This window comes from Cyprinus carpio, chromosome B1 (assembly GCF_018340385.1).
Source record: "Cyprinus carpio isolate SPL01 chromosome B1, ASM1834038v1, whole genome shotgun sequence".
Classification (NCBI taxonomy): Eukaryota; Metazoa; Chordata; class Actinopteri; order Cypriniformes; family Cyprinidae; genus Cyprinus; species Cyprinus carpio.
Window position 1 is genome coordinate 33,061,238 of NC_056597.1, and position 24,886 is coordinate 33,086,123.

Below are 24,886 nucleotides of genomic sequence, written 5' to 3' on the forward strand. Positions count from 1 at the left end.
GACATGAAAAGCTTAATTCATCCCCCGCGCCGCTCTGATCGGTGCGTACAGTGTGCATGCAGAGAGCCGCGTCTCCATTTACAGCCCTTAAACACCGAATTGAGTTTTGTCTCTTCTTGCTCTTGAAACGACAAATACATACAAAATTGTCACCTCAAAAGTATCCTCGAAAAATGGTCGGTTATGACTTAAGTGAAAGTAAATAGTTGCGAAAGAAAATGAAATATGTATCATATTGGATGATTAATTTATATATATTTGAACATTTACCAGTGATGCATGGCAATACACTGGTAAAAAGTGATTCTCTATATTTACTCAATATAATTGTGTCAAAAGATTACAAGTAAATATTATTAATTAAATTTAACACATTTTAATTAATTAGAATTAACCCATTCAAAATGAGTCAGAATAACATGAAAAAATTAAGTAAAACTTTACACAAAAATATTGATTTCATTGGACAAAAAAAAAAAAAACACTATGCTAAAGATACTATGTTATGCATGGCCAGGCCCGTAGTTGGTGATCATGAAACACACCCTTCGAAAAACAATATATGCATGCACATGACGTCAACCTTTTTACAAATTCACATTTTTTTGTTGCTTACATAGATATGATACAGGCATCATGTTCAAAAGGCTTGTCTTAAGGCCCCCAAAACAGAGTTTTATTGAAGACACCTAAAGTTCATCGATCCACGACGAACAGAATCACTGAAGGAAAAAAGGGTAAATTATTGGTTACCATTATAGTGGTAAGTGTTTGCTTTAGTTGGGCTCTTGACCCTTGATGTTTTAATATTACATTTTGTATTGCTGTTGTAACTCATTTATAACAGCTAGCCAAGCTAAGAGAAAAGATGATCAGGTGTTGTTGGTTATGCTTTTACATAATCTTTGTTTTACTTGAATATCTGAACTCCTTTAGAGCATGCAGTGCAGCATGCTTTTTGATGGTCCACCATTGTTGAGGTTCTCAGGCTGATTCTTGATGTCCGTTACCTTGACTAAATGAAAGATTCTTCTCCTTTTTAAAAAGGTTTTAATCAGAAGTGCTTCTAAGAATTTCTCTGATTATGCTGAAAATACCAGAACTTATATTGTACAACCACAGGGCGCCTGTTATTGACAAGACACACCCCGTCAGAAGAAACCAAATGATGATGTCAAAACAAAGAACACCACCTGATCTCATTTCCTTCTTGGCTTGTCTAGCTGCTGTATCACAACTACAGCAAGAAAAAAAAGCCCTAAAATTTTAAGGGTCAAGAGCACAACTAAAGCAACACATGACCACCGTAATGGTAACCAAATATTTTGATTTTTCTCTCCTTCAGTGATTCTGTTCGTGAACTTTAGGTGTCTTCAATAACTCTGTTTTGGGGGGCTTAAGACACAACCTTTTGAACATAATGCCTGTATCATATCTATGTAAGCAACAAAAAATGTGAATTTGTAAAAAAGGTTGACGTCATGTGCATGCATATAATGTTTTCTAAGGGTTTTTCATGATCGCCAACTACTGGCCTGGCATGCATAACATAGTATTCTTTAGCATAGTGTTTTTTTTTTTCAATAATATTGCTTTGTTTTTTTGTCCACTGAAATCAATATTTTTGTGTAAATTTTACTTAATTTTTTCATGTTATTTTTTCATGTTATTCTACTCATTTTGATTAATTCTTTGATTAAATTTAATTAATAATATTGCTTGTAATCTTTTGACACAATTTTATTGAGTAAATATAGAAAATCACTTTTTACAGTGTAGGTATATTGGTGCCGTGCCAGTGGTCGTCTTGTAGGCAAGCATCAGTACCTTGAATTTGATGCGAGCAGCTACTGGTAGCCAGTGTAACTGATGAGGAGAGGGAGTAACGTGAAGCTGTTTTGACTCATTGAAGACCAACCCTTGCTGCTGCATTCTGGATCAGTTGTAGAGGCTTGATAGAACATGCAGGAAGGCCCCCCAGGGAAGCGAGCATTACAATAGTCCAGTCTGGAGAGAACAAGAGCTTGGACAAGAAGAATTGGGTGGGCTTGCACTCTGACAGGAAAGGGTCTAAATGCTTCCTAATAATTGTATAAGGCAAATCTGCAGGACCGGGGTCATTTTAAGCAATATGGTCTCTTGAATCGTAACTGCTGATTCGATCACAACTAACCTAGGTTTCTGGCTGTCCTGGAAGGAGTTATGGTTTGACAAACCCCAGCTGTATAGAGAAGTTGTGATGAAACGATGGGTTAGCTGGAACCACCAGCAGTTCAGTCTTAGTAAGGTTGAGCGTGAAGGTGATGGTCATTCATCCAGCTAGAAATGTCACTCAGACAGGCTGCAATGCGAGCAACTACCTTCGGATCATCTGGTTGGAATGAGAAGTAGAGTTGAGTGTCATCAGCATAGCAGTGATAGGAAAAGCCATGCTTCTGAATGACAGATCCTAATGACATCATGTAGATGGAGAAGAGAAGTGGTCCAAGTACTGAGCCTTGAGGAACCCCAGTAGCAAGAAGTTGTGACTTAGAAACTTTTCCCCTCCAAGACACCCTGAAGGATCTATCTGAGAGGTAGAGGTGGGAAGTCCAGGGGCCAAAGAGTAAAAGTCCTTGCCATATTTTTTGCTCCACTCATGAAACTCAGCAGCGGATTTTCACCAGAGGAATCAAGTCATTCCTTTCAAGTCCACAAACGACTCTCAAGTTAAATCCCAAGTCCTCAAAGAGTTAAAGTTTAATTAGATAATTAAATGATTAATTAAATGATGATTGTGCATTAGTGATTAACACCTACTGTTATTGAGAATTACAGAGGATCAGATGTTGATGTTTTATTGGTTAAAAAGATGCCACCATCATGGAGATCAGTGTTTGATTTAGTTGCGCTCTTGACCCTTGACTTGTTGTGCTAGATCTCTCTCTGTAGCTCTGCATGTGGTGTTGTGGAGGAGAGAGAACTGTGATATATGAAGAACATATAGTCACAATGAGCTGATATATATCTCGTATAATGTTTTTTTTTTTGTTGTTGTTTTCATGTGTTTAGGTTTTGAATAATCCAAGTGAAACTACAGCATACACAAAAAACCATTGATCTAATATTAACAGGGAATGAATTTTAAATTTGTGTAACACATATAGAAGTTTGAACTCCAGTGCTTTTTAGACACACACAGATATCAAGAACCAGCATATGAATCTCTACAATGGTGACAATCAACAAAATGCTTCATGTTGCAATACATGAAAGACTCCCATAATGCAATGCAGTATGAATAATTATTTTCACCACTGTTGAGGATCACATGATAAATGTCCATGGCTAAATGCCTAATCCCAAACTGTTTTTTCACCCTTAATATAGAAGCATTATGGTGTCATTTGCGTAATGACATTTCTCTCTTTTTTTGTGAAAATTACATACAGTTAAGTATGGTGACCCATACTCAGAATTCGTAATCTGCATTTAACCCATCCAAAATGAATACACAGCAGTCCTCTCTAACCACTAATTCACAATTTCTTCTCTTTGAAAGTATAATCAAGAAATGTAAATCAAGATCATATAGTCACCCAAATCACGAGTTATCTGCTAGTGCAAGATTTGTATTAGCATTGCACAAATAAAACAGTATAAACAGTAATGCAATTGCTTAAAAGCAAATTTATAAAAAATGGCACCTTAAAGGCTCAAGAGCTCAACTGAAGTAAAAACTCACCACAATTATGGTGGCAAAGTTTTTTTTTTTTTTTTTCCCCTTTCAATTGATTTCATCCAAGACTGTGCTTAAAGTAAGTTGTAGTTCTTGTGTTTCTCTTGTCTTCAGTGATGTTGACTGTTAACAGCAGGTGTTCATCACTAATCCACAATCTTCATTTAATTAGTCACTTAATCTCATTAACTTTAACACTTTGAGGGACTTGGGATTTCACTCAAGACTTGTTTGTGACTTGGAAGGAAATGACTTGGTTCCTCCTCTAATGATCAGCTGCTGAGTTCATGGGTGGAGCAAAAATATGGCAGGACTTTTACTCTTTGGCCCCTGGACTTCCCACCTCTGCTGAGAGGTAGGACTTGAACCACAGGAGTGCGGTTCCAGAGATGCCCATCTTTCTGAGCGTGGACAGGAGAATCTGTTGGTTGAACACAACTCGCTTAAGTGTCTTTGCAATGAATGGAAGAAGGACGATACCGGTCTGTAGTTTTCTAGCAGTCTAGAAGTGCTGGATTTAGAGATGGTTTTTAAGCAGTGGGCTTACCCGAGCCTGCTTAAATGCTGTGGGAAATGTGCCAGAGTGAAGAGAGGTGTTGATAATGTGAGTAAGTGAAGGTATGACTGAAGAAAAAATGGCCTGAAGGAGGTGAGTGGGCCATACTGAAGAGGCCATACTGAATTTAAGGAACTCACAACATTCATGAAAGCTTTATGGAGTTTTTGTGTACTAAAAATTTATTTCAGTAAATTTATACATTGCTTTATATTCTCTGTTGATTAAAAATGTGTGTTGTTTGTGTATTTTATGACATAATAATCTTGAGATTTGTAATGAGAATATGTAATTAGTCTGAATTTTCTTGTAGCACCTGGACAAATCAGACACACAATTATTTGTTATACTTAAAAAATAATCCCTAAGACCCAACCAACAAGCCAACTATGAGAGTCTATGGACCCTTCCCTCAAATTGCAACTAACACCTCAAAAAGTCAGAACAGGCCTCTGGTTCCATGGTACCCAAAGACAAATCATCTGATAACCACTAGTTTACTGCGGGCAGAGCAAAGCTCACTACATTTCCCCCATAAAAATGGAACCTTTTCTAATTAATTCATAAACAAAACCTTTCTTTGAATGAACACATATCCTTAGGTCATTGTGTATATTATTATTGTGTTCTTGCATATTGTCATTTGTAACCCACATTGCATTTTGATTTATGCATGCTTTATGAGTTAAGTACTAGTTAATGTAACCCCAACTATATTGTGTCTTCTATCTATCTAAATTAATGCTCATTTAACAATGCACACTTTGGTGTACATCCTTCTCCACGTAGAATGTCATGTGTGTTTGTAATGTAATCAGAGTATAGACTGCCAGAGCCATTAGAACCATGCTCTCAGACAAAGGGTCATAAAACCCAAATATTTCCAACCTCCCACTTGGAAATTCAGCCTATCATTGGTCAAGCCCATCCTGAGAGGTGTGACTCTTCCCAGACTTTAAAGGGCTCACGCACAGTTCCAGTTCCCGGTGGGCCCCAAAATATAGAGCCGTGTGCAGTCTCCCCAGAGTGAGGAGATGGCTCTTGACCACACAGTCAGACTAATGCCACTGGAGTTCACCTTCACTTAACCCTGGAATTCACCACTCATGGAAAGTCTTCACAAGACTCTCATTCCACAGCCAAGTCAAATGCAAAGTATTTCCATTCACCAGACAGAGGTTTGATGTAAGCTATGGTACACTGTCCTTTGAATTAGAGATTGATGGTTTCTTTTCAGATGGTCAACTCGGCCTCAAACACAACCCCCACCCCCACAACCACACTTCTCTAATGGTTTCATTCATCCATTTCAACTCCCCTTTGTATGTATGTGTGACAGTGAATGTATGTTTGTTCCTTTGTTTATCTAGACAATTTTATGTGTTAGCGTTTAGTTAATAAAAACGTTTGTGCACAAATTACGAGTCTCTGATTCTGTCACTGCTTGTGAATAATGACTAGCTAGCTACATGCTCTAATGCATTAATACTGTAAGAAAGTTATTTTCTGTGGCCACAAAGATATTTCTTAGAGTTGATATGAAATTGCACTGAATGTTCGCTGGACAAACAGATTAGTTGATGGTAATATTAATTGTGCTACAGTTAATACTGGCAGTTGAAATAATTTTAATTAATTATAATTTATTGTAATTATTTATATTAATTTCCCTTTTGAGCTAATTTGCTACATTCTTTAGTCAGTAATGAGTTTTTCATTTTCATTTGTCTAGTGATAGTGCCATAAAAACATCAGCTTACAGTTAATGAGATAATTAGTTGACTAATCAGCAGAGGTGGGACTTTCAAGTCACATGCAAGTCTTCAAGTCATATCCCAAGTCCTCAAAGAGTTAAAGTTAATGAGATAATTAGTTGACTAATTAATTATGATTGTGCATTGGGGATGAACACACCGACTGTTATTGAAATTACAGAGGATCAGCTGTTGATGTTTTATTGGTTAAAATTGGTACCACCATCATGGAGATCAGTGTTTGCTTTAGTTGGGCTCTTGACCCTTGACTCCAGTGTTAGATATCTCTCTGTAATAATACATGAAGTGTTGTAAAGCAGGATAATCAATACTGTACAGTGAGCAGATATTAGCTGTTTTTTATGCTGTGATAATAATCAAGTTGGTCTGATTACATTCAAGATAACTTTCTGTATCTATATGTCTAGGTTTTGCATAAACAACCACTGTGGAAAAGCAAGTGCTGCTTTAATAGTTACTGTGAATGAATTTTAAATATGCAATGCATAACTTTTTTTTTTCTTTAAGCCCAAAATTAGTTAGACACACACAGACATCAAGAACCAGCATATGAATCTCAACAATGGTGGCAATCAACAAAATGTTTTATGCTGCAATGCATGCTGGGTAACACCATAGTAAAAACTCCCCATCATGCACTGCAGTGTTGAGGATCATATGATAAGTGTCCATGTCTAAAAGCCTGATCTAAAAGAAGTCTCTTTTTCAATATTGAAGCATTATGGTGGCATGTTTAATAGGATAATAATGCAAACACTGATCTCCATGATGGTGGCATGATTTTAACCAATAAAACATCAACATCTGATCCTCTGTAATTCTCAGAAACAGCAGGTGTTTCATCACTAACGCACAATCATCATTTTATTAGTCACTTAATTATCTCATTAACTTTAACTCTTTGAGGACTTGGTAGATGACTTGAAGACTTGCAGTGGACTTGAAAGTCCCACCTCTGTCATTCAGTTAACTGATTTATTTATACTGATTATTTATTTCTCTTCTTCAAATGGTTACTAAACAGTATTCTCTGTGAAGGTTACTTACAAAACACTTTGAGATTAAAAAGATAGACCAAGAAGAAAAAAATATTTAATCTATTTATAGTTAAAAAAAAATAATAATCTAGAACTCAATACTTTTATGTATATATATAAATTGCCCATATAAGTGAATATCTGAATAAAATGGGGTTATTATAAAGTACAGTATAAACCACTAGAATCAAGACATAAGCTAAACATGCTGCATATCACTGAACTAAACATACTGAACCTTAAATCATATCTTCATACAACTAGACCTTTAAAACACCATTAAACACCACCTATCCAAACAAACATCTTTACTTTTGCTGTGTGTGGAAATAAAGTGAGATTTTATTGGTCTGTGTTTTGGAGGGTCAGGACTGGGGCTCGTCTCTCTCACTCCGTTCTCTTTCTCTGTGCTGTCGTTCTCAGCGACTCCCGTTTCCTTTAGCATTCACGTTCATGAGAGGAGAGTCTTCAGCCGCAGGTTACATTTTCATCCTCTTGAACAAACTCATCAGGGCGATTTCATTAAAAAAAAACCCAACTACACACACACACACACACAGAGAGAGAGAGAGAGATTGGATTGAGAATTTGAGAGGTGAAAGATGAGATCAACTGAACAAATGACTCTCTGCCTACACACACTAGTGAAGGATGGAGGGTAACAAGGTCTGGTAGAGTGAGTAAACCAGTTGAGAAACTGAATTTTTAATACAGTAAGTCTTACAAGTAGTGTAAGAATTGTAGTTTAACAGACTGTTCAATGTCAAGCTTAGTCGTTGAAGTGAAGTGAAGTGAAAGTGAACAAATGTTAGTAAATGTAAGAAACATTATGACTAGTAAGTAAATATGCAGTTAAATTCTGTAAATTAGGCAACGTGATTGTTTAAGAGAGTTTAAGTTGAATCTTTAAAACCACACACAGTCTTGTGCTAATGTATCTAGAGTAAATATACAGTACATATGTTCATTGTAAAGTTTTGATACAATTTCTCCTGTAATATAAAAGGTTATAGCAAATTCTTAAAAGGGGGAGGTGTCCGAGTATTGTGTATGTGTCTTTAAGGGAAGCCCGTAAAAAAAAAAAGCCCGTAGCATAAGGAAGCTAACAAGAAGCACTTGTGTATTTGGACCTCTGTTTCTTTGTTGTTTTCATTATTAAACTAAAGAAAGAGTCATGGTCTGCCTCTTTTCTTCAGGATTCAGTCAGGATTTTCAGGGATGGTGTCAGCTGCCCCAACAAAACAAATAGCCAGGAGCGCAGTGAATAGGGAACGACATCCGTGGTTGTGACAGGACAGACAGATAATTCAGTTTGAGCATGACCTGCATGGTTGTGATGGGACAGACAGCGATTTCAGTCCCAAACTAGGATGTTGATTAGACACACCTGAGTGACGAAATCAAATCAAAAAGACGGTGACAACAGAAAGTCTGAACTAACAGCAACTGTGGTGAAAACCAGTTTGATCAGGTGAAATTATTCTATGCTAAATTTTTTCAAGCTGAATATATACAATTTTAGCTAGTATCTTATAGTCACAATTTAAAAGTGATATGTGATGGTAACTACACTTCTGTAAATCTTTTGTATCAAGCCAGAGGTTCAGAGCTTCTATAGCAAACTGCCAGAGTTTCAGCAAATCAGGCTTCTTTTGTCACAGTAGTCTCTCAGCTTGTCGAGTTTTGTGTGCCACTGAAGGGGCAGTGATCTCACTCAACCCACGAATCAGTGGTCTCTGTAGTTTTTTTACCGGATCAATTTTATTGTGTACCCATTTTTAATGTGTATATTTACTTTTTAATCTGCTCACCTCGACATACTCCTCCGTCCTGCTGTTGACGTCAAGAACAGCCACAGAGTTTCCAGACAAGATCTCAGTTTGTGAGAAATGCATTCGTATCTTCAGAGGAGATACTGTGTCTGCAACACAGTGCTGAAACAAACACAACATTCACCGTCAGACCGAAGCTGCTTTACATAGATAGGCCTGTCGGGGTAAGCAAATATATCCGTGCAGCTTTTAGTGGACAGGAATTACAGTAGCGTTGGAGTGGAAAAGGAAGCATGGATGAATGAGTAATAGAGTGTGTGATGTGCTTGGTGCAACTGCACTTATTAAAAGTGTATATGTGTGTGTGTCCTCTATACTTCTATGGCTCTCAATAGATTCACTGGTTGGATTTGGGTTAATACTCCTTGACAAGTTGATCATTTATAATTGTTGTCATGCTAAAATGTTTGTTTTCCCAACTTCCAAATAGGTGTCCAATGATTGATAATATTTGATTGCTGAATATCGTACCCTAATTGAAGTAGCTGTTTGAGTAGGATCATGATTGTGTGTACCATTGCATGAATGACTGCATGACACAATATATTATTATATTTATGATTAACAATCAAATGTTTCATTAGTTAGAAAACTAGTTGCTATGTATACAGGTTACATCAGTTGTCTTATGAATGACTTGTTTGTCATTGAGTCAGTGTGGCTGATGAAAAGTAGGCCCTTGTGAGTCATTTGCAAACTGTTAAAACATTAAAAAACTGTTGGTTACTTTTAAAACTAACCTTCATCTGGGAGATCACAGGGATATGTGAATATTTGATCTGTTAACTGGTTGCATAAGTTCAGATTTATTGCATGACTCGGGCAGAGAACAGCTGTTTCTATCAAACATTGTTTACTTCATCATCAGAGTCAGTGTAATAGTGAAGAGAAAGATCAAATAGAGCAATTGATGGAAGGTTTGCGAAGAAATTTCATGCTCCCTTGTAAAAGTATTTTTAGTATTTCTAAAATACAAAAATGCAGTAGTTTATTTTGATACTCGGTGTGGCTGCTGTATTTTGTAGTTTATTTTGATACACTTAAAATGAAGGTATTTTTATTTTAAAATACATTTTGATGCATCTTTGCCCAACCCTGCGTACCAGCATGAAGATAGAGAAGTTGAAGCAGGAGAAGCCAGAATCCAGCAGGACGGACTGCTGCAGAGAACTGGACGACGAATCCATCGGATCGAAGAAGAATCCTCGACCTCATTCCTCGTACCACATCCACATTCAGATTCAGAGAAACATTCAGCTTCTTCTCCAGAGATCCTGAGAGACATGAGGAGCTGAGACATATTCTTCATGTGACAGAGAGACTCTCTGAAACTTCATTGATGTTACCTGTGCTGCTGGTCCTCTCGGTCACCGTGAAACATGACGTGAGATTAAATGCATTAAATGCGTTGCTACCCGGACATTCAAAGTAGTTCAGACTGATTTCCTTTGGATTGAAACTGAGCTGCGCAGATACAGACATCACAGGCCGAGCCCTGAGAAGAGAGAGAAAAGAGTCAATTCTCATGATTCCAGACAGTCAGACTGACACCTAATAGATTTTACTCATTGCATTTATTCTACAAAGTAAAGATTACTTTAAAAAACTGCTCAGTGATGTCTACCCACAGATGATCCTGTGTTGAGATGGTTAGAGAATCTTTACATTATTTTCTAAATGTGTTGTGAAATTACGTACTTGAGCAGGACGATCCCTCCTTGTGCTCCGATCACGATATCTGTCAGATTATCATCATTCATGTCCATCTGACCGGACAGAGACACTCCAAACTGCTGCAGACCGGGCAGAACTGACCGTGCTGGGATCCGCTACACACACACACACACACACACACACACACACACACACACACACACACACACATAAAGATCTACTGTGTCACAGCGGTGTGCAGGTTTATCTGTCTGTTTATCTGTGAACTTTCGGCTCATCTGCTCATCTGTTTTAAATGGGTTAAACGTGAGCACAAACAGAGCATTTGGGATTGATGGAAGCACAGCAAACTCTCACCTGAGGAGTGAGTTCAGGGTTTATGCCATGCGTCCTGTCACCCAGGTAGATGTAGACGACTCCTTCATTCTCCAGCGGTGCCCCGACCGCCACATCTGACAGACCGTCTCCATTCAGGTCCTTTAGTGAAGCCACAGACGCAGCAAATCTACCAGTGGTTGATTCACTCACATTCAGTGTCCTCTGAAAATACTTCTGAAAAAGTGAACAGCATATTTCTTCATCAGCTCATGACCAGCACCAGAACAATTTCCACAACTTTCACGTCATAGGAACCTATCACAACAGCAATCCCAGTGGAGTAACACAATGGTGACGACTAGCAGCCTTCCAGTTACTGCCAGAAGCTTGTTCATGAAGATCATAATAATAGTCATGAATCTGTGTGTACCTGCTCTGATAAAGTGTAGACGTACAGCCTCCCTTCAGTCCTCGGCTGAGGACTGTAAAATAATGGAGCTCCGACCAGCAGGAAATCTGATCTCCATCAGAGTCCACATCCAACAGACTCAGAGACGCTCCGAAATATGAGCCAATCTGATGCCAGAAAAATCAATCAAAATGAATAGAAACTGCATTCTAGCACCTGCTTTTATAGCCTGATGTTCACAGAAGAAATATGAAAACAACATGTTCTTCTGCTTCACAAACACAACGTCACATAATACTGGCTAGAAACTGAAGAGGACTTTATAGAATAAAATTAGGAGCAAAAATAGTTTGCTTATTTATGGAGGTAAATCAGTAGCTCAACTCGAGAGGTTGGACATCTGAATGTGAGAACTTGTCATATTAACATTCGTATTTGTAAGTTGAAATTTACACTCACAGCTCTGATGTGAAAAGCTGAATCTTTCAATTTGCACACACAGACAATGATCAAACACCCGTGTTTTGAATTGGAAGTTGTAGATTAATAGTCACAAATGTGTAAAATGACATACACAAATGTTTACGACATATATTACTTTTGCACTTTACTTCAGTTTCGCTGCACAACGTCAAGTCGGCACTTACAAACCTCTCAGATCTGGCAGTACGAGTTCAAATCCTAGCGCTCTGACTTTTGCTACTCTTTTTGCAGTATTCCTGTTGCAAAACTCACTTGTGCACTTGTATATGCAGATGTGAGAGCGCAGAGCCAGGGGCGGGGCTTTGGTGCGGATGAAGACATTTAATTGGTCGATGCCTGACCAATGAACAACGCCAGCCATCGCGACTTGCCAAGAAAGAAATTTGTGTTTTATTTTATGCATATGTATCAGTTATTTGTAAAACACTGCAAACTATTTTCAACTGAATATCCTTAGCTTTTACAGGATTTTAAGACACTGCATTCATTTTGTCATTCAGGTATTATCTGGTAGACAAATAATGCAACATCTTTCATATGTATATCCCACTGCATATCTCTGTACCAGAATTGCAACATAACTCTGTTGTTTTTATTATTTTTATGATTTGTATTCATATGTATATGCCACTGCATATTGCAGAGTAATATCGCTGCACCAGAGCAGCTGAGAAACAGTTGTGACATGCTTTGATCTCACCCGCCACGCGGTCATGTGGAGCTATCAATAGTACTAAACATCTTGCGCTGTCAATCTATTTGAATGGGATTAATCAGGACAGACAGCGGTTTCACTATATTTGCAGCGATTTTTAATTATTAACACAATGTACATTGATTGTGCATGGCTGACTACGCTTTACAATAGCATTTTATTCTGGAGATGAAACAGTATTATATTCGCATTCGCATACTCCTTAGCAGTCAAAATGTGATCAAACACCTTAAGTGGAACTTTTAACCAATAAAATAACTGTACTACATAGCTCTTACATAGCTCTTACTTAGCTCAGTCCTGTTTGGTTAATTTGAAGAGATTATGATACTAAATAATATGCGCAATAATTATGATCCATGAATGACCATTTAAAATATAACAATTTCTAATATGCTTATTATTTATATTACAATAAGTGTAGTATTTAGGGTTAAAATAAAGAAAATGGTTTTAAAATTCCAGTGCAAAGAGGCAAATTAGAGGCATTTGGTGTCCAGAAAGATAATATTCATATGTAATGCCATTGTTTAACCACTTGATGGCCTTATTGATGTTTAATAATAGATGTATTTAGCTCTACTCTAGTTGCTCAAAACAGTATTGCTGGTCATAATGCTTATTTTTTAGGTTTTGCTTTTTAATGTACATTTAGACATTATCAAACACTCGATTTTTAAAGTTTTTTTTTTGTATGTTGCATTTAAAAAAGGTTCATTACTGACAAGCAAATTAGGAATTTAATCCAATGAAGAAGTTTAAATTATTTTTACAAATCATAAAAATAATAAAAACCACAGAGTTATGTTTTGCAATTCTGGTACAGCGATTATGCAGTGGGATATACATATGAAAGATGTTGCATTATTTGTCTACCAGATAATACCTGAATGACAAAATGAAATGCAGGGTCTTAAAATCCTGTAAAAGCTAAGGATATTCAGTGAAAATAGTTTGCAGTGTTTTACAAATAACTGATACATATGCATGAAATAAAAACACATTTCTTTCTTGGCATGTCGCGGTGGCTGGCGTTGTTCATTGGTCAGGCATCGACCAATAAAATGTCTTTAAAGCCACTCTGCTCTCTCACACTGGCTCTGCGCTCTCAACATCTGCATATACAAGTGCACAAGTGAGTTTTGCAACAGGAATACTGCAAAAAGAGTAGCAAAAGTCAGAGCGCTAGAATTTGAACTCGTACTGCCAGATCTGAGAGGTTGTAAGTGCCGACTTGACGTTGTGCAGCGAAACTGAAGTAAAGTGAATATGTCGTAAACATTTGTGTATGTCATTTTACACATTTGTGACTATTAATCTACAACTTCCAATTCAAAACACGGGTGTTTGATCATTGTCTTTGTGTGCAAATTGAAAGATTCAGCTTTTCACATCAGAGCTGTGAGTGTAAATTTCAACTTACAAATACGAATGTTTTAATATGACAAGTTTTGGTGAAATGTGAGTTCTTATGAGTGTGTGTGTGTGTGTGTGTGTGTGTGTGAGTGAGTGTCAGAGTGTGTGTTTGAGAGAGAGTGTGAGAGAGAGAGAGAGAGAGAGAGAGAGAGAGTGTATGTTGTGTATGTGTATGAGTGTGTGTGTGTGTGTGTGTGTGTGTGTGTGTGTATCTGTGTGTGTGAGTGTGTGTGAGAGAGAGAGAGTGTATGTTGTGTATGTGTATGAGTGTGTGTGTGAATGAGTGAGTCTGTGTGTGAGTGTGTGTGAGAGAGAGAGTGTATTTGTGTGTGTGTGTGAGAGTGTGTGTGTGTGTGTGTGTGTGTGTGTGTGTGTGTGTATGTGTGTGAGTGTGTATGTTGTGAGTGTGTGTGAGTGAGTGTGTGGTGTGTGTGTGTGTGTGAGAGAGAGAGAGAGATTGAGTGTGTGTGTGTGTGTGTGTGTGAGAGAGAGTGTGGTGAGAGTGTGTGTGTGTGTGTTTGAAGGGTCTGCTGATCTTCTCGGTGGACTGTAGGTTTGGGAGCCCCTGGTCTCACCGGTGGAGAGAGATAATATTGTGTCTGAGGGTTTTTCACTGACTTGTTTAGTAATATTATAATTACACCTCAGGGAACATAATACAATAAAAAATGTCATGATCCTTTTAATATAAGCAAAAAAATCTAATTTGAAATACTTTTAAAAAAAAAAAAAAAAAAATAAAAAAAAGATAATCATGGCCACCCCAATGTTACTTTGTAGCCAAATAAAAAATGAAAATTTAATCATTTCTTAATGGGCATTGCATTGATCCCAGAATGAACACCTGGCATTCCAAATGCCGCTGAACGTAAGCAAGTAAAAGCGTGAGTGGAAGTGAAAAAAAAGAAAAAAAAAAACGTCACATTAAATGAGCATTTAGATAAATGAGGGATAGGCACTTGTGTGTGCTGGTCTGCGGATGAACAGGCAGGATTGTGAAATGGCAGGTAAATGGAGCAAATATGGGAAAAAATATCGCAAAGAATGGGAGACAGAAAAGGGATTAATGGAATGGATTCGAAGTGTTCCAAATGATGGAAAAAAGCTTTCTGTAGGTATTGCAAATGTGAAATTAGAGCTCACCACAGTGATCTGGTAGCCCATGCAACCGAAAAGCATAAAAAAAATGTGTGTCCTTTCTCAAATGCCAGAATATTATTTGACACAGGCTGTTCCTTTCAAAGAACTAATGTTGGAGTAAAGGAGTCAGAGTTGATGCTGGCTGCCCTTCATGTTGCTTGCCACCCAAGCACCTTAAATGTCGATCATTTAGGAAGTGCTGTAGAAGGAATTTCCAAGAAGGGTATCAGTTTACACAGAATAAAATGCACAGCACTAATTAATTTGGTGATAGGACCAGTAGTGCATAAAGACCTTCTGGAGGATATAGGAAAGTAGACCATATTCTCTTAATTGTTGATTAGACCACTGATGTCATGACTAGAAAACAACTCTGCATAGTCATCAGATATTACAGTAAGAAGCTCTCACAAATCATTACCACCTTTGCAGGAATTATAAATATAGAAGCTGGTGATTCACTGACCATAGCAAATGCTTTGCTCACATTCCTGGATGACAATAAATTGTCCATACTGAATTGCATCAGACTTGCAAAACAGATGGCTGTAACACAATGTGTGGGCAGCATAACTCAGTGCTACAGAAATTCCATTACCGCAATCCTCATATTGTCTACAGAAAGTTTGTGTGCCATTCTCTTCAGCTCTGTGCATCAAAAGCTGTCAGTGTCTTGCCCAGAAATGTAGAGTACATGGTCTCTCAGACCTACAGCTGGTTTTCAAATGCTACCCAGCATCTCCAAAGATATTCTGAATTGTACAAAACCATAAATGTAGGTGAAAGCCCTCTGAAGATTCAACAGCTGTCAGACACTAGGTGGCTCTCTATTAGTGAGTGTGTCCACCATACTGTATCTTTTCACAGTATGAGGAGCTTAAGCTGCATTTCCAGTTGATAAAAAAGACAGTGAGAGAAGCTATGCTGCAGAATTGTTGTACCAAATGTACAGCGACAATTTCAGCCTGATCTACCTAAAATTCCTCCAAACAATTGTGTCAGAGTTAAACAGACTTACTAAAATCTTTCAACTTGACAAACCCAATCCTGGAAAACTTCTCACAGAACTTTTGACATTTTACCAGTCCCTTCTTGAGCATGTAGGATTGCTGAAGACATTCTGCAGTTGGCACAAGATCATGGCCTTTAACCTTTGTGATGAGAATCTTTTTCCCTTGATGCTGTTGACTTTGGGATGCAGTTCCGTCTGTCTTTGCATGAATCAAAGGGAAAAAGTGGCAAAGCTGTGTAGGACATGAAACATAGGTTCAGGAGATTAGGAAGAGACTTCCAGATCACATCAAACAATCAGAGGCTCTCACACACTCTAGAATGAAACAATACAGAAGACAGCAGAACAGAGGACTTCTGGATAGAAGCTGCTACCAAAAGATGGCGCTGCCGAGTCCGGTCGCCGTCCAGGTCGCTCCGCTTAGATCAGAATCAGAATCAGAATCAGAAAGAGCTTTATTGCCAAGTATGCTTATGCATACATGTTTTTATTTACTTTTTTACCTACTTTTGCTTTTTCTTTTTACACACACAACGTCTGTAATGATCATTTACGGCAAAGAAACACTTTTGGACATTGGACACCGCTTCACTGACCTGTTTCAGGACACTTTATCCTCCAATCCATCGTGGCCATCTGAGATTCTCCGGAACGCAGAGATAAACAATGGCCACCTGAATAACCACCCGAGGCGACAAAACACTGCGGGAAACGCGCTGGGATTTGCAACAGACTGAGGAAAAGAGTCCTCCTCTGCTTCTCTGTTTTACGGATGGACAGGACAGCCGAGGCCGGTAAATCCAAAGGTGGAGGAGTGTGTTTCATGATCAACAAGAAATGGTGTGACCCCAGGAATATCTCCACTCTGTTGCGCTCCTGCTCGCCTCATCTGGAACATTCATCCATTATTTGCCGCCCATTCTATCTGCCCCGAGAGTTTTCCATGATCATCGTTACTGCTGTTTTCATCCCACCACAAGTTGACACCGGTTTGGCTTTGTCTGAGCTTCACAATGCTCTCAGCAGCAACATCAACAAACATCCTGACGCTGATGTTATCATCGCTGGGGACTTTAACAAACCCAACCTCAGGCAAGTTATGGGTAATTTTTATCAACATGTATCCTGTCCAACCAGAGGACCGAATACATTGGATCATTGCTAGACTCAGTTTAAGAATGCCTACAAAGCTCACTTACTACCGGCTTTCGGCAAATCGGACCATGCCGCCATTTTCCTCACAACGGAAGATCCCCCGGTGCAGAGGGTGGTGACGCGATGGTCCACCCACTCAGAAGCCATGCTACAGGCGACTCTTGATGACGTAGACTGGAACATGTTTCGGGCAAGTTCAACTGACGTCAGTGAGTTCACGGATGTAGCATTAAGCTTTGTTAACACGTTAGCCGAGCAAAGTAACTGAAACAGTAACTATAAGGACCTTCTCAAATCAGAAACCGTGGGTGGACAGAACAATCCATGCAGCAGTAAAACAAACGCACTGCTGCTTACAACGCCAGTCTTTTGTCGGGAAAACATGAGCGAGTACAAAGCATTGTGCTATGCTCTCCGACGTGCAGTAAGAGCCGCATCTATTTTTAATGAGTCTCTTGCTACCTCGGTGGTTCCCACCTCCTTTAAAAAAAATCTGTCATCATCCCTGTGCCTAAGAACAATAACCCCTCTTGTCTGAATGACTATCGTCCAGTTAGCCTCACATCAATAGTCATAAAGGTCTTCGAGGAACTGGTTAAAAACTACATCTGCTTCTCCATCCTGGATACTTTAGATCCTCTTCAGTTTGCCTATCGCCCCAACAGATCCACTGATGATGCCATCTCTCACATCCTGCACTCTTCTCTCACACACATTGACAGCAACAACAGGAACTACGTAATGCTGCTATTTATTGACTATAGCTCAGCTTTCAATACTATAGTCCCCATAAAGCTAGCTTCTAAACTCATGGACCTCGGCCTGAATTCTTCACTCTGCAACTGGATTCTTGATTTCCTTACCGACAGACCTCAAGTGGTGAAAGTAGGCCAGTTCACCTCCAACTCCATCACCCTGAACGTAGGAGCCCCACAGGGCTGTGTCCTGAGTCCCCTGCTCTACTCTCTCTACAGACATGACTGTGTGTCTTCCCACAGCTCCACAGCTATAATCAAATTTGCTGATGATACTGTGGTTCTGGGCCTCATTCACAACAATAATGAGACCGCATACTTGGATGAGGTAGAGAAACTTACATCATGGTGCCAGGACAATTGTCTCTCTGAATGTGAGCAAAACTAAAGAGCTGATTGTTGACTTCAGGAAGAGACAGCAGCAGCCCTATACTCCTCTAATGATCAGCGGGACCCCTGTGGAGAGGGTGAGCAGCTTCAAGTACCTTGGTGTTAACATCTCAGAGGACCTGACTTGGACTACCCACATTCAAACACAGGTTAATAAAGCCAGGCAAAGACTGTACCATCTGCGACAGCTGAGGAAATTCAGGGTCTCACCAACAATCCTGAAAAACTTTCTATTCAGGGGCCATAGAAAGTGTATTGACTCAGTGTATCTCAGTGTGGTATGGGAACAGCTACAGTCATGACTGCAAAGCCCTGCAGAGAGTTGTGTGCTTAGCTGAGCGCATCTCAGGGTCTGCTCTCCCCTCTCTGCAGGACATCTACCTCAAATGCTGCAAAAGCAGAGCTGTTAAAATCATCAAGGACTCCATCCAACCCAAACCATCTTTTCACTTTGCTGTCATCTGGTAAGCGCTTCAGTAGCCTGATGGCAAAAACTGAGAGAGACTTAGGAGGAGTTTTCTCCCCAGGCCATCAGGCTCCTAAATTTAAAACCAGCCTCTCAAACATGACTCCACTTAATATTCACTTAATCAGTAAGATATTCATCATTCTCTACATCACATTGACATTCTGAAAGTGTCAACCTGTTTGCACATTTGCCTCTTGTACATTCCTGGGTATCTTAATATTTAAGACTACAGTGTACTTTCATGCACATTATTTTCCATTCTATATTTAATTCTACAGTATACGTACATCTTTTTTATATTTTATTCTTATATTTTTATTGTTTACTTTTATTTCATTCTTTCATAGCTATATTTATGTATATTTTCATCTGTGTTGTATTTTTTAATAATTGCACTGTCCATGGAGCGGACCTGACTCACATTTCACTGCTGGTTATATATCCTCTATGTAATTCTATATAATTGTATATGTGACGAATAAAAATCTTGAATCTTGAATCTACATACACAGAGACTGCAGGTGATAAAAACTTTGAAGATCTTGGCAATTTTGCATTGTGTCTTCTTGCTTTACCTTTCAGTAATGCAGCGGTTGAGCGTTCTTTTCCCCAAATATCACTGATAAAGAACAGGCTACGAAACAGGCTAGAGCAGAAGTCTTTGCTAAATATAATGAGGATCCGAGCACACATGCAAAGAAGACAAATCTGCTGCCATGAATTCAAACCTCACTGCTGAAATCTATTCAGCACCACATGAGGAGGAGGGGGAGGAGAACACAAATTTTTGAAAGAATACAGCCCAGATTGTATATAGTTCTATTCAAAGTCATAATCAAAAGGATGCTGCACAGTTAGGCCATTTAAAATGTAAGAAGAACGTGTTCTGAGGAGTTCTGAAAAAGAGAGAATAAAAAGTGCAATCTTATTATAAACAACTCCTCCTTCAGACCCACTCGATGCACATGGACTGAACAACGTGGAGTGACAACGATGTGATGAAGCAAACATAGGCGTGGTTGTCTTGCTCTGGAGGCGTTCATATGCAAACCACTGGCCCCAGCTGGAGTCACCTTCTCCCTCTGACCCAAAACAAGCCGTTTTCTGAGGGTTATTACATAAATTGCTTCTTATTGACGAGGACATTTAAAGTTCTGAAACTTGCAAGATGTGTTAAGCATACTGTAACAATAAAAACTCCATAATCACGGGAAGAAGGAGGCAGGAAACCGGCGGACACTCAAATAAAACTTTAATACCCAAATAAAGATAAAAAAGCGCGACAGCCCCTCACGGTCGACTGCCGCGCGCAAACAAAAACCAAACACAACATAAAGCCCAGGCCTGGTCCTCTCTCATCCTTCACTGTCGTCGCTCCTCTTTTGCATCCTCCCAATCTCCTCCGTGGGACTCGAGACCGGTGAGTGGAGCAGGTGTCGCTCATTTCCCAATCACTCCACCAGCCTCGCTCTGTTCCCATGGCTCTCGGCCCCGCCCCACTTGTCACACATACAAAACCTCTTCCTTGTCTAAAGATCAAGGGAAATTTAGTTTCTCATGTCATGACCCCTTTAATTATTAGGTTTTCTTCAAGTCACAAACCCTCTGCGGTTCCCTCAAGAACCCTCATAGGCTCGCAAACACTAGCTTTGGAAAATTTGCATAGACAAAAATCATAAAAATAAGTGAAATTTACTTTGTATACTTTTTATTTCTCACCTCATGGTAGACGACACTGAATCCACTCTGTGATAACTCTTTCTGTCTGTCTCTGCCTTGAGCATCCTTTGACACTGAAACACAGAAGGAAAACTATCACTATAATCTGTGGATTCTTCATTAGCTGCTTCTATTTAAACTCTTTATTTAGTGTTCATTTTCTGTACATCTACATTTTACCTTCAATATTGTAGATCTTTTCTTGCAGGTTGTCAAGAAGACCACTGTAGTCTTGAATGTAGAAGGTGTTGTTCTGTTTTGGTTCTGATGCCATCTGAGTGAGTTCAGTTAAATCAACCGTTCCCACCTGAAAAACAGTGTGTAGTGTGTCATTTCTGTGTGACTACCTGAACATACAGAATAAATCACATGCTTGAGCTTTAGAGAAACTCACCCCGATGACGTAACGGAGGATATTCTGTTCATCACATGTGTTGAGGACATTATAATCATCGTTATCACTGGGGTCTCCATCTGTGATGATCACCACAGCTTTCTGAGCATTGGGATCAGCTCCAGACGACACGCTATTCAGAAGATTCTTTCTGACAATATGATAAATCATAAATCATGACATATGAACAGATTTCAGCCTCAGTGTCAATGTGCTTCTGTCATTTCTAAACCAATATGTTTTTTAACTTCCAATTTATAGAATAACAAGTCAACTTCAGCAACAGTGTTTAACAGTGGAGAAAAACTACAGCATGAGCCATGATTAATTTTCATCTCAATAATCAATACCACTAAAGTGTAATTCAGTGAATGCTCATAATCATATGAAGGTTTCACTCACAGAATGTAGTTGATTGCTTTGTGTGTGTTTGTTTGAGATTTCATGTGTCTCTCTTTCATGAGTTTCTCTTCAGCGGAGCCGTTCTGATAATCGTTGAAGTCAAACACAGTTCGTACATCTGTTGAAAACTGTACAGCAGCAAACTGACAACAAACAACAACATTATCATCATTAGACGACACGTTCACACCTCAATACACATATTTATAATATGGACATTCACATGCTGATTCTGCTGGTTAGTGATCAGATTTGTGGTGATGTTCCACATCATTAGCTGATGGATTGTTTTACCTTTATGGATAATTTTGAAAGTTTTTTCATAACATCTTTAATGAAGTATTTGTTCATTTCAAACTCGTGTGCTCTCATACTGCTGGATCCATCAAAGAGAAACACCAGATTGACTTCTCTCTTGCTGCATTCTGCAGAAACACCACAACATACACAAAATCTGCTGTTACTTCAAATATAACATAATATGTCTTTAATCTTTAATTGAGCTGTTGATAAATACACCTCCAAATGAAATGAAATAAAGCAACACATGGTTTACAGTGTTAGAGTCTGAGATGGTTAAACTGCATGAAGTCTTGGTTTGTGTGAGACTCATCAGAATTATTGTGGAAGTTCAGTGTCGATGTTGAAGGCCTCTGAAAGAGACGCTGGAGAAGCGAGAGAGAGACTGTTGAGACATCCGGAGACGCTTGTGAGACTTCTTTCTAAATGATTCTTTCTGGTCTCGAGGATGTGGTGTGAGAAACATGGGAGATATCTTTATTGTCTCGCTGTAACCTCTTTCAAGACTCCAGTATAGGAGCATTTTATTGCTCTCTCTTTCTTTTCTTACATTCAGGTTTAATGGTCAGGACAGTAAAATGAGAGACAGGAAGCAGCAGGAGAAGCGGGAGGAAGTACCTTCAGTCAGACTCAAACTCCTGCTGTCTGAGGAGCAGTTGAGCCTTGATGTCAATACTTAGTGCTAGTTTTAAACAGTTACTAGTTTAAGTTTCTCTTCAGTGTCCAGCACTGTATACAGTATGCAGCCATCATGAACTGCACAGTGACACAAAGGTAGAGGATCCAAAGACAATATATTTAATGAAGGAGTAATCCACAATCATACACACAGGTAATCAATCCAGACAATAACAACAGGGCAAAGATCACAGGCTAAAGGGTAATCCAAAAACAGGCAGAATAACAAGAGCAGGAACCAAGACATGGAAGAAACAGGAATCAGGAAATGAGGCTTCGAAACACAGTTGACACTAGCAAGACTTAGCAATGAATGACAGTGTGAACACAGAAGGAAAACTCGCACAATCATCTGTGGATTCTTCATTAGCTGCTTCTATTTAAACTCTTTATTTAGTGTCCATTTTCTGTACATCTACATTTTACCTTCAATGTTGTAGATCTTTTTTTGCATTTTGTCAAGAAGTCCTTTAAGTCCACTGTAGTCTTGAATGTAGAAGGTGTTGTCCGGTTTTGGTTCTGATGCCATCTGAGTGAGTTCAGTTAAACTAACCTTTCCCACCTGAAAATCAGTGTGTAGTGTGTCATTTCTGTGTGACTATCTGAACATACAGAATAAATCACATGCTTGAGCTTAAGAGAAACTCACCCCGATGACGTAACGGAGGATATTCTGTTCATCACATGTGTTGAGGACATTATAATCATCGTTATCACTGGGGTCTCCATCTGTGATGATCACCAGAGCTTTCTGAGCGTTGGGATCAGCTCCAGACGACACGCTATTCAGCAGATTCTTTCTGATGATATGATAAATCATAAATCATGACATATGAACAGATTTCAGCCTCAGTGTCAGTGTGCTTCTGTCATTTCTAAACCAATATGTTTTTTAACTTCCAATTTATAGAATAACAAAAGTCAACTTCAGCAACAGTGTTTAACAGTGGAGAAAAACTACAGCATGAACCATGATTAATTTTCATCTTAAGACTCAAGAATATTAAAGTGTAATTCAGTGAATGCTCATAATCATATGAAGGTTTCACTCACAGAACGTAGTAGATTGCTTTGTGTGTGCTTGTGAGAGATTTCATGTGTGTCTCTTTCATGAGTTTCTCTTCAGCGGAGCCGTTCTGATAATCGTTGAAGTCAAACACAGTTCGTACATCTGTTGAAAACTGTACAGCAGCAAACTAACAACAAACAACAACATTATCATCATTAGACGCCACGTTCACACCTCAATACACATATTTATAATATGGACATTCACATGCTGATTCTGCTGGTTAGTGATCAGATTTGTGGTGATATTCCACATTATTAGCTGATGGATCGTTTTACCTTTATGGATGATTTTGAAAGTTTTCTCATAACATTTTTAATGAAGTTTTTGTTAATTTCAAACTCGACTGCTTTCATACTGCTGGATCCATCAAAGAGAAACACCAGATTGACTTCTCTCTTGCTGCATTCTGCAGAAATACCACAACATAAACAAACTCTGCTGTTACTTCATATAGCTGTCGAACCAAATCCATATTTATAAAACAGATAGTTCCCTTTCGAAAGCTTCAGTCGATGCTGCGCTGCTCAGCGCATTGGGAAATGTCTTATTCGTGACCAGCTGTGAATAATGTGTGTAACACGTCGATAGAATTGACACAGCGGTAAAATAGCCTCAGTTGATGACGTCATCGGAGTGCGCCCACAACACGAGGCTATAAATAGATAAGCCACAGGTGCATCAACAGGTCTTTTGTCTTCAGATCATTCTGTGCATGTGTGCGTCGATACAGATCTTCGTAGGATTTCATCTGGTCCTTCAAAAACCAGGGAGGTTAAAAACCAGAGCGTGGTGGACCGTGCTCCCCCTCGTAGGGATTGGGGACAGGTTCGCCGTGCTCACCAACCTTCCAAGCCAGACCTCAGGACTATCATTAATAAGAAGAGGAAGTCCTGACGCTCTGGCGCACATGCTGGTGGGGGTAGTCCCTCACGGGGTTGTGTGCGCCCGAGAGCTTTTCGCCCCGCCCCGTTACCCTCACAAAACCCCTCCATTCCCACCGCTTCTTGTGCTTCGGGGGGCGGTGGTTTCCAGTGAGATATTAGATGTTCCAGTGTTTCCTGCCATCATTCAGGACACGGAACATCTAACATCCCCTCAAAAGGAAGTGTTAAAATTGGTACCACTATCAGAGAGTCTGGCAGCGTGGAAACTTCTGCCGGGCATTTCTGCGTGGGTGTTGAGCACAGTACGGATAGGATACAGGATCCAATTTATTCGTCATCCTCCATGTTTCAACGGCGTGGTCTCCACTTACACAAAATGCATGGATGCAGCGCTGGCTCCATTACGACTCCAGGGCATTCCCATTTTGAATAATATCGACGATTGGCTGATACTAGCACAATCACGAGAGATGGTGCTACAACACAGGGACATCGTGTTAGCTCATCTATTTTCTCTGGGGTTGAGACTCAACACCTAGAAGAGTGTTTTCTGTCTGGCCCAGAGAACGACTTATCTCGGGAT

The 24,886-nt window shown here is 39.2% G+C and overlaps 1 pseudogene; it reads right to left on the reverse strand.

Moving 5' to 3' along the window:
• Nucleotides 1–8,113: 8,113 nt before the first annotated feature.
• LOC109084746 lies at nt 8,114–21,640 on the reverse strand (annotated as a pseudogene).
• Between the last annotated feature and the right edge of the window lie 3,246 nt (nt 21,641–24,886).